A 20,977-nucleotide genomic window follows, 5' to 3' on the forward strand; every position below is an offset into this window, starting at 1 on the left:
TTATTATTTTTTGAGCTTTTTCAAAAAAGGTTTAATCTCATTACATCTAGAAGCATACCAAGAAAGAACTTCAAAAAAATTATCTTTTTTAATGACTATTCACTCTCATGATGACCATAGAGTGCAAAACCTTGATTCAAATGAAGTCTTACCACATCGATTGAAGCATTGAAGCAAACCCGATATTCATGCATACCTTTATCATCCAACTTGTAAAATGCGGCTTGAATGGATTGTTGTTCTCACATTAGATCTTTTCACTTTCTTTTGGATTGATTATGAACACTATTTGGTGGACCAACACTGTAGCAAAACCATCTTTTCTATACCAATTTCTGAACCCTTTTGTCGAAAATACATTACCACCACCTTGATGAATGCTTTCTCCTTTAACTAAATAACAAGGTAAGCAATAAGCAGCATCTCTATTAGTACTGTATTCCAACCATTCAGGATATTCATTAAACCACATATTAACAAAATGACATGATATTCCAGAAAAGTCAGTTTGAGGAAACTAATGAGTCTGAGGTTGGCAAGGACCTTTTATAATGTATTCCCTCTTTATCACGAATATTTGGATGGTAACTCAATATTGGAGTTCTTTCAACCGGATCAACCTTTAGATCATTCATATCAAATTCCTGTATATGAGAAGAGTGACATGGTATTTCTATTTGGTCGATATTTTCATCTCAGCATAGTTGATTTTGATTTTAAGACACCGTATTTGTTTTGGGTACCCTACAAAAATATTCCTCCAAGTTCATTGAAACCCCAAACTGAAATCAACTACTAAGTTATCAATTTGTGAACAAGACTAAGAAAAAAACAAAATATGAAATTACTCTCTTCAAAGAAAAAGGATTAAAGCATACATAAAAGCAATTTCAGCAAAAATAAATAAATAAAATAAAGGGTATAAAGAACTTAGGAATACCTTTTCTCACTACAATAATTTTTGAGGGAAAAAATATAATAGTTCTTGATGGTCTTCGACTTCTTAAAACTTGAAAAGGGGTATGAGAAATTAAGATTTGAGAAGACAGAAGGGTAAAGAGAAGAGGATTTTTGCTTCTCTTTTTGAAGAAGAGAAGAAGTATGGGAGAATTTTGAAGAAGAGGATGAAAAACTAAAGGGTAAAGGATTTGTTTAATGACTAAGTGGGTAGATTATTTTTTAATTTAAAAAAGTCAAAATAGGACTTTTTGTTTTTTAAATAAAGAAAAAGTGGAACTGATTTCATCAAAAGTTCTGTTCCTTTTTTTAAAAACAAAACGGAATCACAAAGATCAAAAAAAAATTAAAAACAAAACGGAATCAGAAAGATAAAAAAAAATGCCATTGTTGAGGTTCGAACCCAAGTCCTTCATGCGAAAATGCACACACTTAACAACTAGGCTATCTTTTATTAGTATGTTAACAATGTTCAATAGTTTGTATATATCATATAATATCGATATTTAACATATATACTCGCAAAATATTTTCGATGAAGGTTGTTCATCTGACCAGCTTACGCAAGGTGTACCTCCGCCCATGGATAAGCTTGAACCATAGAAAAGCAACGGACGAGCAGATGTATTAGAGGAGAAAAGTTAGTAAGGCAACAACTACGTTTGGAAATAAATGGCTCCTTCCAAAAGCAAGCATCAAAATTCAAGAATTATCAAAAACATAACACATCAGTAGATAATAAAAAAATTAAGAAGCTATATAAAAAAATTAAATTTGAAAAGGCTGCGTTGCTGAAGAATTTCCGCAAATAGTCAAAGAGCAAAAGTAGATACTTCTACTTTCACATACATATGTATTGCCAATGTTATCACAGAATTAAAAAAAAGAAAATACACATTCAATAGCTACTCTGTGTCTATAATAAATATGCAATCATTTTATTTAAAGTCGTCACTACTTCAGACTCTTTTTTGGGAATGAGGCCTCATCACTTGATTCGAAAAACTGTTTAGCAAGAAAATATTCTAGTCTTTCCCCAAGTAACCAATTATTTACCTAGAGAAAGTACGGTTATTGGAAAGGTGAATCATTAATACATCAACTTCTTTTCTTGTGTGAACCCTCTATATATAATATAACGTGGCTAATATGATTTTTTTTCAATTGATCCACGGATAGCATAAGGGTAAGAAATGATGTTAGCTTGTATTTGGCTAGCAAGTTCTAACTTGCACTAACCTGAATGGTAGTCACAATAGAAGAATTCTCCCTGAGATACATGAAAAATTGGTTGCGCAATTCATCAAAACACTAAGGTGATCCTTTAAGCTTTAGTCTTCAAGGTAAAGTCTCATAGACACTATCAATAGCTAAGATTGTCTCAACTTGGAAAAAATATAGATATAAAATTATTGCAAAATAAAAAGTCATTACGCTATTTAAAGACTACACACATGGTGAAAAAAACAGAAGATCAGAAGGAAAATACAATAGAAAAAATTCAAAGACGTAGAAATAAGTAGAAGGAGAACGACAACACTTACAAGCACAACAGTCGGAAAAGAGTAAACCCTTTAAAAAAAGGTGATACAAATTAATAATGAATTCCCAGCTGTTCAAAGTAATAACACACGTGAAGCCAAAAGTTGATTTCTTCAAGTAGCAAACCTCACAGGCGCTAATTTCCTCACCCCGAAAAGAACCAAAAAATCGCAATTTCAATTTATATGTACATTCATATATCATGCATCACCAAATTGAAGCTCAAGTAAAAACATATACAGATCCCAACATGCCAAATGACACAGAATAGAAACTATCATAATTAAATTTGACCAAAGAGGAAAGATAACATATAGAAAAAGAACAAGAAATTAAACCACCAAACTCAAAAACCATGGAATCACTTAACAGAGCACACACACGATAAACTAAGAGGATGTAAAAAATGCATACTAGCTAAAGGAGTAGCAGAAGTGTGTAAACTGATGGAAATATGGCTGCCTTATCTAGAGCCAGACTAATAAACAAAATGTAGGGTATGTGTAGTTGGATAGAGATGGATAGAACACAAGCAAACAAAAAGGCTAAAATACCCTTATGGTTAAAAAGACATGTTGACCAAGAGGCCATCGCTTGTTGCCTCTTCTATATACTAGTAATATATATATTCTATTTTTTTTTTCATTTCTAGCTCTATTTATTCATTCAATTTTACTCACAATATTTTTCTCATATTGCTTCATGATGCTTCTCTTTATGATTTCAAAGCTACAAAAAGACACTTCAAAAAAAGGTGGCAGGTAAGTCATGAGAAATAGTTAGAACCTTATTTAATCTTATTTCACTTACTCTACTATTATACCTTAAATAAACCTATGTCATTTCCTCTAACGGGTTGTCATGGTTATTGGTTTTCACTCATCGCACCTCATATAAATTTATTTCATTTGCTCTATCTGTCACGCCCCGGGAGGGTACCCTAGACGTGACCGGCACTCGAAAGCCATTTTTGACCTTCAAGCGAACCACCTGATTTAGTTCACATTATCATTCAATCACATTCACTCAAAGGAGGGTTCAATCATAACATACTATTCACAATATGGGGGCCGAAGGCCAAACATTATCAACTCAACAAAATAAGTATAATAGGACTCCTTAGGGTAACAGTCCAACCTCCCCACACTCTAGTCTATGAAGCCTCTATCAAAGTCTAGGAGGTGCCAATGACAAGCCCATGGCTACCAACAATCAAAATAAGGAGACAAAACAAAACTATACATGGAGCTCAAGATCCTCCGGAAACTAGGAGGACTCAACAAGTAGCTGGAAGTGTGTGGATAGTAAACGGTGCGCCGGTTGATGATCTCTGGTACCTGTCTCTGCATCATGAAACAATGCAGGTCAAATGGCGTCAGTACATGGAATGTACAAGTATGTAAAATGGCCGGAGAAAACAAATATCAAGTAAACATCAATATCAACACAGGATCTCAACTCATATATATACATAACAACTCACTCAAGTGTCCTAAGTCTAACAAGAAATGGTTTAGACGAGACCAATCATAAGCCACTCGACTCAACTAACTCGGAGTACTATCAAGACCTAAATGGGAGTTTCTCTTATCCGACAACCATCACCTATGAGCCAGTGATAGTACAACAATCAGACGTTGTTGCCACGTCCGTCCATACCTTGCCAGGGCATGAAAAACTCCCTAATCATGGATACCATCGATTAGTCAAGTCCTATCATTTCAGGACAATAAAATGGGAAACATCCGACTTTAACGGTTCTATCCCTACCTACATTGGCGGCGTAGTTTCTGGGGTTCAAGTATGGACTATACTCTTATCCGCTTCGGTTCTCGATACTCCTTCCATGACTCCATGCTCATAAGACTCCCTCTAATTATCTCAAACAAGCCCTCACGGCTAGTTTTATGTGGGACGTTGCCAACTCATCAACTCTATTCTCTTTTCAACTCAATTAAGTCATAATGGCAAGTCCCATTTAGGACCTCGTCCACTCATCAATTCTATCCTCCAATCAACTCAATCAAGCCTCATTTAGATAAGCATTTATAACCTCTCCTTAGGACTCATCACAACTCTAAGGCTTTAACCCAACAATTCAAGTAGAATAGCACATTCAAGAAAATTGACTTATGCAACATAATCACATGGTTAAAGAGATCAACAAAACATAATAACAAGTCATCTCCATCAACACATACTAACATGAAGGTTTTAGGAACTTCTTAGCTCAACAACATCAACACCAATAAAGTCAAATTAATAGGAGACAAAACTCATTCAAACATAAACCATACCAAGAAACTCCATTCTCATGGACCTCTAACCTCAAAGCAAGAGTAAGGCACATGGGTGGACTCAACCCATGTTTTGGATAGCCTTATATACCTTAGAATAGATTCTTGAAGAAACCTTGTTGTTGGGTCTTCAATGGCAACTTGAATCTTAAAGCTCTTGGAACAACTCTTTGTTAGAAATAGAGAAAAAGAAGAGAGAGAGAGAGAGAGAGAGACTTCTAGGGCTTTTAGAGAGAGAGAGGGGGATGAAAATATGTTCCCAAAATGTTCAAGGATGATACATATATAATATGGGATGAATTCCTAAATTGCCCCTTCTCAAAAGTTCTAAAAAATAGGCTAAACGCTCCTGGCGCGATAGTGGCGCGTCGTGCCATTGCAGCGCCAGGCCGATTACGCCTAAAAACCTGCACAACTTTTAGTGGCGCGCCGCTCCAAGGACCAAACTACTGAGACATGTTTTTGGCGCGATAGTGGTGCTTTGCGCCCTTACAGCGCCAAGGCCATACTTTCTGGGTTCTAGAAATTTGGCTTGAAAACCCTGCACACCTCGTAGTGGCGCACAACGCCAGGGGCCAAACTACTGAGGCATGTTCCTGGCGCGATAATGGCGCGTTGCACCACAGTGGCGCCAAGCCTAGTTTCCCAGCAATTGCAACCCAGGCCTGAAATCCCTGCCGTACTAGTTCGTCTTAGGACCGTTATATCTTTCAACTCCGGACTCCAAAAATTACATTCTTGGTGGCGTTGGAAAGAAGAATCGATGACCTTTAATTTAATAGGTTGTAGGCCACCCAGATTGTCGTCCTTCAAAAGATAGGGTCATTAGAAGTCGACCCCATATGCGAACTCCTCCTCAAACTTAGCCACGATGAATCTTTTGGATTTAATTTGGTCCTAGGGGTCCTTCACGACCCCACATCACCTCTAACGCTGCTCAATTTCTCAAAGACTCATCTTAACTCATGCAAATGCTCTACAATACTCGAGTTCGACCCTACCCGAATACAAGAAGGGTTCGAATCTTAGGAAAAATTTGAGGGGTGTTACATTATCTCCCCCTTGGGATCATTCATCCTCGAATGACTAGTGAACAAGAATGGACTCGGGGTACAAATCACAACCAAAATTCATTCATTCAACCAATAAAATTCTCAAACAAATTACCAATCAAACTCAAAATGCACAAACAAATTCAAGTCAAGGAAATGAACATTACCTTCAACATTCTCTTTGGTAGGCACGAATAGATGGGGATATTTATATTTTATGGCTTTCTCCTCTTCCCATGTGACTTCCTCAACAAATTAGTTTCTCCACAGGACTTTGACTAAGGCGATCTCTTTGTTCCTCAACTTGCGAATTTGGCGGTCAAGAATTTGGACCGGAACCTCTTCACAGGATAAGCTATCCTTAACTCTAATACTATCAATGGGGACTACCAACGAGGGATCGCCTAAGCACTTCTTCAACATTGAAATGTGGAATACCGGATGAATAGAGGCTAGCTCTGAAGGTAACTCCAACTCATAAGCAACACTCCCAATCCGCCTCAAAATCTGGTAAGGACCAATATATCGAGGACTAAGCTTCTCCTTCTTTCCAAACCTCATGACGCCCTTCATGGGTGATACTTTCAAGTACACCCAATCATCCACCTCAAACTCTAAGTCTCCCTTCCTCACATCGGTGTAAGATTTTTGGTAGCTTTGGGCTGTCTTTAGCTTATTTTGAATAACTCTCACCTTCTCCATGGCTTGGTGAACAAAATCGGGCCCAATCAATTCAACTTAACCAACTTCAAACCATCCAATTGGCGATCTACACCTCCTCCCATACAAATCTTCATAAGGAGCCATTTGAATGCTTGCATGATAGCTATTATTATATGCAAACTCTATGAGAGGTAAGTGATCATCCTAATTTCCTTTGAAGTCAAGCACACATGCCCTCAACATATCTTCTAATGTCTGGATGGTGCGCTCTGCTTGGCCATCTGTCTGGGGATGAAAGGCCGTACTCAAATTCACTTTCGAACCCAGTCCCTTCTGAAAGGATTTCCAAAATTGGGAAGTGAATTAAGCTCCTCTGTATGTGATAAGAGACAAGGGGACCCCATGCAATCTGACGATCTCCTATATATATAATTTCGCATAATCCTCTGTGGTGTCAGTAGTCTTAACTGCCAAGAAGTGAGCTAATTTTGTCATTCTATCCACAATCACCCAAATCGAATCATGTTGCTTTCGGGACCTCGGTAAACCTGTAATAAAGTCCATATTGATCATCTCCCACTTCTATTCTGGAATGTCTATATTTTGAGCCAAGCCACATGGCCTTTGATGCTCAACTTTCACTTATTGGCAATTCAGACACTTGGAAATGAATTCTGCAATATCTCTCTTCATCCCACTCTATCAATAGATTTCCCTCAAGTCATGATACATTTTTGTAGAGCCCGGATGAATAGAGTATCTAGAACTATGCACTTCAGCCATAATCCTCTCTCGAACATCATCGATATCAGGCACACACAATCTATTTTGGTACCTCAACACACCATCTCCCCCTTTGGTAAAAACCATTACCTCTTGTTTGTGAACAACTCCTTTCAATTGGAGTAGGACGGGATCTTGGTCTTGCTTCTCTTTTACCTCTGTCATAAGTGAGGATGCAGACCCATCCTGAACATTAACTCCACCTTCATTGTTCTCTTCAAGACGAACTCCCAATTGGGCTAATCTGTGCACCTCTCTAGCCAATTCTTTCCTTCCCTCCTCCATATGGGCAGTGCTACCCATAGACAACCTGCTAAGAGCATAAGTAACAACATTAGATTTACCTAGATGGTAAAGGATGCTCATATCATAGTCTTTGAGTAGCTCGAGCCATCTCCTCTGCCTCAGATTGAGTTCCTTCTTGCTGAAGATGTATTGTAAGCTCTTATGATCGATGAATACATCAACATGCACTCCATATAATTAGTAGCACCAAATTTTAAGGTCAAATACCACAACTGCCAGTTCAAGGACATGAGTTTGGTAATTCCTCTCATGAACCTTAAGATGTCTTGAAGCATAAGCTATCACCTTCCCCTTTTGCATCAACACACAACCCAAACCAACCCTAGATGCATCGCAATAGATCACAAATCCCTCTATTCCATCAGGCAAGGTTAGAACAAGAGTAGTGGTTAGCTTGGTCTTCAACTTCTGGAAACTCTCCTCACAAGTATCGGACCATTGGAACTTAGCCTTCTTTTGGGTCAGCTTGGTCAATGGTGATGATATGGATGCGAATCCCTCTAAAAACCTTCGGTAGTAGCCAGCCAAACCCAAAAAGCTCCTTATCTCTGTCGGGGATGTGGGTCTAGGCCAATTTTTCACTGCCTCAATCTTCTGAGCATCCACATAAATACCGTCTCTAGATATAATGTGGCCTAGAAAAGCCACTGATGTAAGCCAAAATTCACATTTAGAGAACTTTGCATACAATACCTGGTCTTTTAAGGTTTGAAAGACGACTCTAAGATGATGGGCGTGCTCCTCCTCATTCTTGGAGTAAACCAAAATATCATCTATGAATACAATCACAAACATATCAAGATACAGTTTAAATACTCAGTTTATGAGATCCATAAAAGCTGCGGGGGCATTAGTCAACCCAAAGGACATAACCAAGAATTCAAAGTGGCTATAACGGGTCTGAAAAGCTGTCTTTGGGAAATCACACTCCCTCACCTTCAACTGATGGTAGCCCGATCTTAGGTCTATCTTTGAGAAACAGGTGGCACCCTGAAGTTGATCAAACAAATAATCTATTCTGGGGAGAGGTTACTTGTTCTTTATGGTGACTTTGTTTAGCTGCCTGTAATCGATGCACATTCTAAGGGACCCATCTTTCTTTCGCACAAATAGGATGGGAGCACCCCATGGTGAGACGCCCGGCCTAATGAATCTCTTATCTAACAAGTCCTTCAACTGCTCCTTCAACTCTTTCAACTCAGTCGGAGCCATCCTATATAGAGGGATTGAGATAGGCAGGGTATCAGGAAGAACATCAATCCCAAAGTCGATCTCCCTATCAGGAGGGACTCTGGGCAGGTCTTCAGGAAAGACTTTAGGAAACTCATTGATAATCGGGACCGACTCGAGGGATGGAGACTCAACATTGTCATCTTTTACTCGGACAATGTGATAGATACACCCTTTTGAGATTAGCTTCCTGGACCTAAGGTAAGAAATAAACTTACCCCTAGGCATAACAGGACTACCCTTCCACTCCATGACAGCTTCATTCGAGAATTTGAACTTAACAATTCGAGTCCTATAATCAATAGAGGCATAACAGACATAAATCTAATCCATGCCAAGGATCACATCAAAATCGACCATGTCCAACTCAATTAAGTCGGCCAAGGTGTCCCTGTGATGGATTGACACAGTGCAATCTCTATAGACTTTCTCAGCTAAGACAGGATGACCGACATGAGTAGCTACGCAAAAAGGCTCACGAAGATATTCAGGAACTTTATTGAATTTACTATCCACATAAGGAGTCACAAAAGATAGGGTGGCACTCGGATCCATCAATACATAACAATCAAGAGAAGAGACTCGTATCATACCCGTTACGATGTTTAGAGAGTTCTCCTGATCTTGACGACTACCCATGGCATATAGATGGTTTGTACCTCCACTCATACCTGAAGTAGTGCCTCTCTGATTACCTCTAGCCGGCGGTGCGGTGGTAGAATGCTGGACTCTATTTTCCGCTATTGGACACTCCCTCTGGAAATGGTCCATTTGGCCGTATTTATAACAACCAACCCTTCCCGCTCTGCATTCTCCCAAGTAGAGCCTACCACACTTGCTGCATAGTGGCTTCCCTCTCGAGCCTTGACTTACGCTGGCCTAGGATTAAGAACCCTGGGGTCTGAGATTTTGGCGACTCTGTCCCTGCCGATCATACCTGTTCTGCGGCATAGGTGCACTGGCGGTGGATGAGGCATACTTGGAATGCCTCTTCTGTAAAAATGAGCTGTTGCCCTTGTTTTGCCTCTGTTCATTCTCATGGCCCGCTGATTTTACTTTCTTGCTCAGATGCTCCTCTCTGTCCTTCCTCTTTTCATCCTCTACCTGCTGAGCATACACCATCAATTATGAAGTATCCATGTCAGAGATTAACAATGCCACTTTGCACTCTCTCTTCACATGTCTCCCCAATCCGAAGATGAACTTTTTTATTTTGGACCTCGAATCTGGGATCATCTCTGAAGCATACCTGGACAGCTGGATGAAATTCAGGCTGTACTCCTTAACAGTCATGCCTTCTTGTTTCAGATTCACAAACTCCTCCACCTTCGCTTCCCTCAATTCTCGGGGAAAGAAGTGGTCAAGAAAAGCTCCCTCAAATTCATCCCACATAGCTGGTTCAGCATCCTCACCTCTACCTTGTTCCCATTGGTTATACCAAATATTTGCCACATCCTTGAGTTGATAAGACACCAACTCAACCCCCTCAATTTCCGTAGCATGCATAACTTTCAAATTTTTCCACATCTCATCAATAAAATTTTGGGAATCTTCATCAACCTTAGAACCCGTGAATGCCGGCGGATTCATTCTCAAGAAGTCTCTAATTCTAGTGGGAGCAGATGGCTCTTGGGAACTGGAGCTAAGAGTGGGCAAACTCAGGTTACCATTCCGGGCAGCCATTAATTGCGTGAGCATGGCAATTACCTCTCGAAATTCTGCCTCTGATGTGGGTGCAGGTGGAGTAGCAGGCACTTGGGGTGCCTCCGTATATCTCGCAGGTCGGCCTCTAGCCCTTGCTGTACGTACCTCTGATTGGGGTATCTCGGCGTTATCAACATTTCTCTGGCTAGCCGTATGTTTAGGAGGCATTATCTGTAACGTATAAACGCACGAATTAGAAAGGAGTTTTATAGAGTTTAACTCTATCGCACGAATTCCAGAGTATAAAAGAAGTGAAACAATTCCTAATATCTTATAGCCTCTTGATTATATGTGTGGTTCACAACATACCCATAATCAAAACTCTATTGGACACGGCTTCATAGACTCCCTAGGACACTTGAACTCTGTGCTCTGATACCATGTTTGTCACACCCCGGGAGGGTACCCTAGACGTGACTGGCACTCAAAAGCCATTTCTAACCTTCAAGCAAACCACCTGATTCAGTCACACTATCATTCAATCACATTCACTCAAATGAGGGTTCAATCATAACATACTATTCATAATATGGGGGCCGAAGGCCAAATATTATCAACTCAACAAAATAAGTATAATAGGACTCCTCAGGGTAATAGTCCAACCTCCCCACATTCTAGTCTATGAAGCTTATATCAAAGTCTAGGATGTGCCAATGACAAGACCATGTCTACCAACAATCAAAATAAGGAGATAAAACGAAACTATACAGGGAGCTCAAGATCCTCTGGAAACTAGGAGGACTCACCAAGTAGCTGGAAGTGTGTGGATAATCAACGGTGCGCCGGTTGATGATCTATGGTACCTGTCTCTGCATTATGAAATGATGCAGGACAAATGGCGTCATTACATGGAATGTACGAGTATGTAAAATGGCCGAAGAAAACAAATATCAAGAAAACATCAATATCAACTCAGGATCTCAACTCATATATATACATAACAACTCACTCAAGTGTCCTAAGTCTAACAAGAAATGGCTTAGACGGGACCAATCATAAGCCACTCGACTCAACTGACTCGGAGTACTATCAAGACCTAAATGGGAGTTTCTCTTATCCGACAACCATCACCTATGAGCCAGTGATAGTACAATAATCAAACGTTATTCCCACGTCCCTCCATACCTTGCCAGGGCATGAACAACTCCCTAATCATGGATACCATCGATTAGTCAAGTCCTATCATTTTAGGAGAATAAAATGGGAAACATCCGACTTTAACGGTTTGATCCCACGGGAAGCATCCGACTTTAATGGTTCCATCCCTACCTACATTGGCGGCGTAGTTTCTGGAGTTCGAGTATGGACTATACTTTTACCTGCTTCGGTGCTCGATAATCCTCCTATGACTCCATGCATATAATACTCTCTCTAATCATCTCAAACAAGCCCTCACAGCTAGTTTCATGTGGGACATTGCCAACTCATCAACTCTATTCTCCTTTCAACTCAATTAAGTCATAATGGCAAGTCCCATTTAGGACCTCGTCCACTCGTCAATTCTATCCTCCAATCAACTCAATCAAGCCTCATTTAGATAAGCATTTATAACCTCTCCTTAGGACTCATCACAACTCTAAGGCTTTAACCCAACAATTCAAGTAGAATAGCACATTCAAGAAAATTGACTTATGCAACATAATCACATGGTTAAAGAGATCAACAAAACATAATAACAAGTCATTTCCATCAACTCATACTAACATAAAGGTTTTAGGAACTTCTTAGCTCAACAATATCAACACCAATAAAGTCAAATTAATAGGAGACGAAACTCATTCAAACATAAACCATACAAAGAAACTCCATTCTCATGGACCTCTAACCTCAAAGCAAGAGTAGGGCACATGGGTGGACTCAACCCATGTTTTGGATAGCCTTACATACCTTAGAATAGATTCTTGAAGAAACCTTGTTATTGGGTCTTCAATGGCAACTTGAATCTTGAAGCTCTTGGAACAACTCTTTGTTAGAAATGGAGAAGAAGAAGAAGAGAGAGAGAGAGAGACTTCTAGGGCTTTTAGAGAGAGAGAGAGGGCTGAAAATATGTTCCCAAAATGTTTAAGGATGATACATATATAATATGGGATGAATTCCCAAATTTCCCCTTCTCAAAAATTCTAAAAAATAGGCTAAATTGCTCCTGGCGCGATAGTGGTGCGTCGCGCCATTGCAGCGCCAGGCCGATTAAGCCTAAAAACCTGCACAACTTTTAGTAGCGCGCCGCGCCAAGGACCAAACTACTGAGGCATATTTTTGGCGCGATAGTGGCGCGTCGCGCCTTTACAGCGCCAAGGACATACTTTCTAGGTTCTGGAAATTTGGCTTGAAAACCCTGCACACCTCGTAGTGGCGCACCGCGCTAGGGGCCAAACTACCGAGGCATGTTCCTGGCGCGATAGTGGTGCATCGCGCCACTGTGGCGCCAAGCCCAGTTTTCCAGCAATTGCAACCCAGGCCTGAAATCCCTGCCGTGCTAGTTCGTCTTAGGAATGTCATATCTTTCGACTCCGGACTCCAAAAATTACATTCTTGGTGGCGTTGGAAAGAAGACTCGATGACCTTTAATTTAATAGGTCATGGGCCACCAGATTTTCATCCTTCAAAAGATAGGGTCATTAGAAGTCAACTCCTTATGCGAACTCCTCCTCAAACTTATCCACGACGAATCTTTTGGATTTGATTTGGTCTTAGGGGTCCTTCACGACCCCACATCACCTCTAACGCTGCTCAATTTCTCAAAGACTCATCTTAACTCATGCAAATGCTCTACAATACTCGAGTTGGACCCTACCCAAATACAAGAAGGGTCCAAATCTTAGGGAAAATTTTGAGGGGTGTTACACTATCGAATTGTCATAATTTTTCATTTTAACCCTTCATTTTCTCTATTAGATTGCCATATATTTCGTTTACACTCATGGTATCTTATACAAACATATTCCATTTACACAAAATAATTACAATAATTTTTAATTTTGTCCATAGTACCTTATATAAACTTATTTTAGAAATTTAGTTTATCAAACAAGTTCCTTATAAGAGGCTTCTATACTGTCAAATTACTTGAAGAAGAAAGAGAATTTTTTATTGCATTAACATGAGAAGCACAAACATGAGCTTATACTAGAAGGAGAAATATGTTATTTTCCTTGCATAATAAGCAAACAAAATGTATTTTCACAAAAACTTTAAACAACATCATCAACAAATTTCCGTAGGTCGGGCAACAAAATATATTTAAAAATGAAGACAATATTTAAATATCAATCATAGGTAAATATTTACCCGCACTGATTGTTTATACTGAATCAATGAATACATAACGTGTGTTTGAATATATATAACGATCACTTAATTATAGTTAATTAGTTTTTATAATTACTTTATTAAATCACTTAAATCATAATAATTTTCATTGATTTAGTGTAAATATGTTGTTCGAATAATTATTTACCCTGTAAAATGGGATAGGTTCAATATATATATACTCACTAGGGCCTCCTTAAATAATCTACCAATTAATCAAGCAGTTCCAAAAGAGCAACTGATCTTTACATAACAGTCGGACATATTTACTTTATATTTACCTTTTTGTAATGACCCTCTAGGTTATTTTCTTCATATCTGTGAATTTCAAAGTTTAGAGCTTTCTTATAGCCACCCGAATTCATTTATGACTTACTGAGACTGACAGTTCGGTCACCTGATCGTTTCTTTGGTTTTTATGCAAGTTTTCATATTTTGGAGATTTTAAACTTTAACAATTGACTTTGGTCAAAACTTCAGGAAAACAACCCTAGAATGCAACTCTGATGTTTATGTTAGCTCTGAAACATCGAGTTTGGTCTAGTAGAACCTCCTGTTCAAGTTCTGTGGCTTCCAAACTCATTTTGAGAAACCTTGTTGCTTATGGCTTAAACCAGAGTTTGGGCGTGTGACCCACTTTTTTTCGAAACAACCTCAGTTGGAAGTTTTGACATCTCTGGTGAGTCCGAAATACCAAATTTGATGGGGTAGCATATCTCATTTGCGTGCACTAGGTTACAAACGAATCCTGAGCACCTCATTGGTTATTTTGAAATATGGAGAACTAGCTGATATGCATCAGCTAGTGCATCCCCCATCTACCCATCGCATTTGCACGCCTTAGGCCACATTCGTGGTGACTAGTGATCTTGGTCTCCGCATTTGCTAGCTCAGTGCCGAATTCATGGAGGCTTGAAGGGTTGGACATCACATTCGCAGAGGCCCTTGAGCTTACCTTTCACGATCACAGGCTAGACGTCGCATTCACTATGCTTAGAGGACCCTACCTTCCACGATTGAGGACTAGGTCCCTCATTTGTGGAGGGCATTGGACTGGTCTTTATGGATCTCTCCTAAAAGAAAGAATTGACCTCGAGCCTATCCTAATAGGGATTTTACAAGGCTATGTATTGGGACCATTGGTATAGAGTTGTGGATTCATATCGGAGGGAATTCTTTGCTCTTAAGACCCATCATTGCTCTTTAATAGTGGTTTTTTAGTCGAATTCTTGCATTATCTATTTTTGCTTGTTTTGAGTTCTAATTGTGCCCATTTTTGGGATACAATCTCATTGCGCTATTCAGGACTAATTGGCGGAGTCAATTTTGAGATTCTCGGCATAAGTCCCACAATCTCATTTTTGACCTGATTTTGGGCTCGTCTCCAATTATTGTGATTTTGTTGTCTAAATATCCATACTGATGTTGTGATTGTATTTTGGAAGAGTGATAATGATTGGAGGCCGTTCGTAAAGGTAAATCTCTAGAATAGTGGTTCTGGGGTGCTCAATTTTATGGTAGACTTCGAATTACCAGTCTTTAGATCGAGCTTATTGTTGTGAATTCATATTGATTAGCTAGTTTCTAGGATAGGTTCGTAGTTTGAATCATGTCTACTTATTAGAAACCATGCTTTCCACTTTGGTAGTTCTCGGGTAAAATAAGAACGTATAGTTTATATTTGTTGAAGTATCTTATTTTGTGGCATTCGTTTATTTTTTATGACCTAATTTCTCAGGTCATGATGGCGCCTACTATGACCCCAAGGCAAGCCAACTCATATCCCCGGAATTGTGAGTAATGGAATGTCAGGGTAGAAGACCAACAATATATAAACAAAAAATAGTAATGAAAGAACAAGAACACAAATGAACAATAGAAGCAAATCAAAATAAATACAAACCAAAAGATTCCTCCTAGAACCTGAAAATCATATGTACAGAGCTACTAGAATGAGTATAAGTTCCAAAAGTAGGCCACAAAAATAAGACAGAGAAAAAGACATACAAAATATATATATATATATATATATATATATATATATATATATAAAGGGAGACAGGTAAATCCAGAATGTTGTATGCTCACCCTTGTCTCCGGTCATGATTGCAGCTGGCTCGAAATCAATGATGATGGCTAGTACGCGGACATGCATCACGAAAATAGATGTAGAGTGTAGTATGAGTACTAGAACAATAGGTACCCTGTAGGCATCATAGGTCGACTTAGAAAGATAAGAAAAAGTAAACTGAAATGCGAGAACTAACCACAACCAAAGATAGAAATAAGAAATCAAGGTAGGTATGTACAAGAGTGTACTCAACACACTAGGAGAAGGAGAGAAACTAGCTAAATCCGCCGAGCTCCCAAAACTATGATTGGTACACTCGTGTATAAACCTAAAAGTAACAATCTGAATGGACTCCCATAATCCCAATAGGAGAAAATATAGTTGAAGTAAAATGAGAGAATCCAATGAAGTTTCTACAATGCCACAACTTCCACGGCTTTGAACCGAACCATTCTGTAAGCTTGAAGCTTTAACCAAAGCTGAACAATAGCTAATGACTTGGACCAAAGAATCAAAAGAGGATTAGGGACTTGAATTGATATTTCATAGTAACCAAGGACTTGAACGAAGGTGTTGATAATCGTGGACTTGAACCATGTGCAAAAGAGACCAAGAACTTGAATTGAGGTAATAGTAGCTATGGACTTGAACCAAGGATAATAAGTAGCTATGGACTTGAACCAAGGTTTATAGTGGCGGTGGACTTGAACCATGACCAAGTAAAGCCAGAGACTCAAACCAAGGTAATAATACCAAGTTAAGGACTTGAACTACATTCGGTGGAGTGAATAGGAGACTTGAACCGCGAACAGAGGAGAATCGATCAGAATTAGGATCAACGGCCAACCAAGTGTCATGGGGAGTACCCCAATCCGAGTGCCATCAAAAAATTACTCCAACTCGATCCATATCCAACCAAGATCGACAAATAGACTTTCAAAACCAAGAATGAGGTGATACAAAATCGATAAAATAGTAGGAATTCATGGAGATAAGTTTCCAAATACATGTTACTACGTAGGTAAGTCTCAAACTATAAGACTCAAGTTTTCTATATCAATCTATAGGGAGCTAATCTATCCAAAATGACGTCGAAGAAGTTCCATGGCCCGTCGGCACCAAATTATGCAAGTCTAAGGCAACAATAATCTAAACCTAGACTAAGGCCAAATATGCTTCCTCTGACATAAACCAAACACACAATACACGCCACAAGGTACGTCTGATTAACATTTGATAAGAGACATGCTCAACTAGCCCAAATACCCCTAAGAAAGAGGCTCCGACATAAATTCTAAGAATTCAGCATGCTCAACACCCAAACACCCCCAAACACATACAAATCATTATACAAATGCCTAAACATACTCAATTTAAAGAGGGGGAAATCATAGCCTACTTGTAGGGAAACCACGCGTGCTCCAACTAAATAAACTAAAGTTTTTCCCTGTCTAACGTCCTCAGAATGCTGCCACGCTATTAACAATAGAATGAAAATGTCAATATTGTCGTTTTAACAGAAAATTACTAAATTTGGAGATGGGCCAAATTTCAGAGTAAAAAATGAGAGTGTGGGACTTGCTTTGTAAATTATGGAATAGAATCTGTAAAAAGGTATTAAATACTACCTCAAACTTGCGTTAAAAAAAACACATTTTGACGCTCGAAATAGACCCAACCTAAACATGCAACAAAAACTCAAAACAAGCTAAAAAGGACAACAAGGGGAGCAACTATATTGAAGAAATTACCAGAAACGAAGGCCAACAACTGAAAACAACAAAACTATAACTATCCTCATGAAAAACCCCGCAGTCTAGGCTCTTGAATCAAAACATTTGGACCTAAAATGAGAAAGAAATCATCCTCCAAAATTCCCCAAAAATGGAGCTCCAAATTGAGTTATGACAGTAACTAAATCACGATTCTTACCTCCAATAAAACTTCAAATACAAATTCCAACAATGCCAGCATGTTCTCCCCCCAAAACCACATAGATTAGCCTCTTGAACCGTTATATTCGGTCCTAAAATGCCCAAGAAATCTACTCTCAAAATTCTCCAAAAACCTTAGCTCAAAACTCAAAAATGTCAGCAGCAAAGCGGTTCAATTAACCTCAAAATATTAGTTTTCGACCAATTTTGACTATACCACAACGATCTCCATGAAAAATCATTCAAGATAGACCATTGAATCACTAAATTTGGGCTTAAATTGCTCAAGAAATACAACTTTGAAATTAGAAGAAAATTTATCAGAAAGGCCATTTTATAGGGCGAGAGTGCACCAGATACGGTGCACCAACAGATTATTCCCATTTTAAAGTCTCCAATGGGGTGCTCAAGATTCATTTGGAACCCCGTGCGTGCAAACAAACTATACTACCGCACTAAATTCGATGTTCAGGACTCAATGACGTACTCAGAATTTCCATCCGAGGTTATATTAATAAAAAGTGAGTCCCACACCCAAGCGTCATTTTGATTTAAATTTCACAATGGACCTTGGGATTAGAACAAAAGCCTCGGGAAGCAAACAAAGGGTTGTTTTTGACCAAAATTGATATTTTAGAGGTAACTGCTCTGATAAAATTTCAGCTCGAGTGCGATTTCAAATTTTTTTGACCAAAGTCAATCTTAGGCCAAATTTCAACGACTAAAATGCCAAATTGTCCTAAACTCATACTGAATAACTCGATACTCATACCGACTATGATATACCCTAATTTGGCCATTCCAAAGCTGATGGAATGATCAAATTTCTGTTTTAAGGTCGTTTACAAGAAGGAATTACCTAAATAACTTCTTCAAGTTATAAAAGGTCCAAAATAGTGAAATGGGCCTAACACCCAAATGAATGACTAGGCAACTGAACAATTAGTGCGAACAAGTCATAACTGACTTGGGTTCACTACATGAATACTCTAAACAATGAAATAGATGTTTTATTTCAAAAATGATCTAGAGGGTCATTACTAAATCCACTACTAAAAGAACTTTTATCTACAAAAGTAAGAGTCAAGAAGTACCTGAAGTCTTAAATAAGCCGGGGAACTACGCCTGCATCTTCTCCTCAGTCTCCTAGGTAGCCTCCTTAACTGAAAGATGTCTCTAATAAATCTCAACTACATGAATGGCTCTGGATCACAACAATCTGAAATATCTGGCCAAAATAGCAACAAGCTCCTCAATATAACTCAGAAGATCATCCAACTCGACCACATCATTCTAGAGTACATGAGACTCATCTGGGATGTAATGGTGTAGCATCGAAATAGGGAAAATCAGATGAATAGCTTAAAAGGATGAAGGAAAAGCTAACTCAGATGCAACCTTGCCAACTATCCTCAAATTCTCAAAAGGGCCAATATATCTGAGGCTAAGCTCGCTCAGCCTCCTAAATTAAATCACGCATTACATGGGAGATACATAAAGGAATATTTTGTCAAATGACAAATATCAACGATCAACGCCTATGATGTTCATAGCTCTAGGATGTACTTTGAGTTGTCCTAAGCCTATCCTGAATCACCCTCACATGATCTAAGGCCTCATATATCAAGTGTGTACAGCGTATCCTGGGCTCAGTAGACTCAAACCAGCCAATCGGAGAGCGACAACGCCTACTATATAAGGCCTCCAATGGGGCCATATGAATACCAAGGTGGTAGCTGTTATTATACACAAACTCTGCCAAGGGAAAAAACTGGTCCGACTGACCCCAAAAATCCATAACATAGGCCAACAACATATCCTTAAAAATCTGAATAGTGCGCTCTGATTGCCCATCCATCTGTGGGTGGAAAGCTGTGTTAAGGTCGGCATGAGTACCCACCTACTCTGGAAAAGTCCTCAAAAGTTGTATGTGAACTGTGATCCCTGGTCTGAGATGATAGAAAGAGGCACGCCATTTAGATAAACCACCCACCGAATGTAGATACGGGCCAGCCTCTCGACACTATAGGAAGTATGAATAAGAAGGAAGTGTGCTGACTTGGTCAATCAATCCACAATGACCCAAAAACTATCAAGACCATGGGAAGTCGAGGCAATCTCAAAATGAAGTCCATGGTGATACTCTCACACTTCTACTTAAGAATGACTAATCTATGAAGCTTGCCACTAGGACTCAAGTGCTCGACCTTAACCTGCTGACAAATCAAACAACGGGACATATAATCTGTAATATCTCTCTTCATGCAGCTTCACCAAGTAATGCTGTGTTAAGTCACGATACATCTTAGCAATGGATGGATGGGTGTAATATCTGGAATCATGGGCCTCGCTAAGGATCAACATGATGCAACCCCCAATACTCGGAACACAAAGATGACCACCTAACCTCAATAACCTTATATGGATGTAGAGTAGCCAGGTCGGCATCATCTCTCAAAAACTGATCTAAAATATAACTAAATTCTCATCCTTAAAATCCGGTCCAACAAATATAACTGAGGTCCCACATAATCTAGCACACAATGGTAATTGGAAATGCCCATCCAAATCATCTGGTTAGATAAATACTGGATGCCCAAAGCTAATGGTTAATTCATAGAAGAAAGAAAGGCTAGACTACCCATACTCACTGTCTTTCGACTCAAGGAGTCTGCTTCTATGTTTGCCTTGCTTGACTGGTAGAGAATACAAAGGTTGTAGTCCTTTAGGAGCTCAATCTAGTGGCGCTGCCTTGAATTAAGATCTCTTTGACTCATAATATATTAAAGGCTCTAGGGATCAGCGTAGATCTCATATTGAATCCTATACAAGTAGTGCCTATAAATCTTAAATGTGAAAAATACTTCCACCAACTCTAAGTCTTGAGTAGGTAGTTATGCTCATGCAGCTTGAGTAGGTAGTTGTGCTCATGCAGCTTAAGCTACCTCAAAGCATAACCAATAACTCCTCCATGCTGCATCAGTACACAATCCAAACCAACATTGGATTGCTCTTAGTAAATGGTGAAATCCCTCACCCTGAACTGCAAGAATCAATATAAGAGTAGTGGTAAAAAACTTCTTGTGCCTCAAAAAGCTCATCTCACACTCCTCCGACCATACAAACGGA

At 39.1% G+C, this 20,977-nt stretch overlaps 1 long non-coding RNA gene across 9 annotated transcripts in view; it reads right to left on the bottom strand.

The window, feature by feature from the left end:
• Positions 1–2,954, bottom strand: part of LOC129887239 (uncharacterized) — a 58,817-nt gene extending 55,863 nt beyond the window's left edge. For 4 of the 9 annotated variants that reach the window (XR_008766356.1, XR_008766329.1, XR_008766397.1 and 1 more), the window contains exons 1-2: positions 544–934; positions 153–393 (exon numbers count right to left, since the gene is read on the bottom strand). This is a non-coding gene — a long non-coding RNA (uncharacterized LOC129887239). The other 5 variants (XR_008766374.1, XR_008766343.1, XR_008766318.1 and 2 more) reach the window with 5 other exon arrangements.
• Between the last annotated feature and the right edge of the window lie 18,023 nt (positions 2,955–20,977).

Source organism: Solanum dulcamara, chromosome 1 (genome assembly GCF_947179165.1).
Source record: "Solanum dulcamara chromosome 1, daSolDulc1.2, whole genome shotgun sequence".
NCBI lineage: Eukaryota > Viridiplantae > Streptophyta > Magnoliopsida > Solanales > Solanaceae > Solanum > Solanum dulcamara.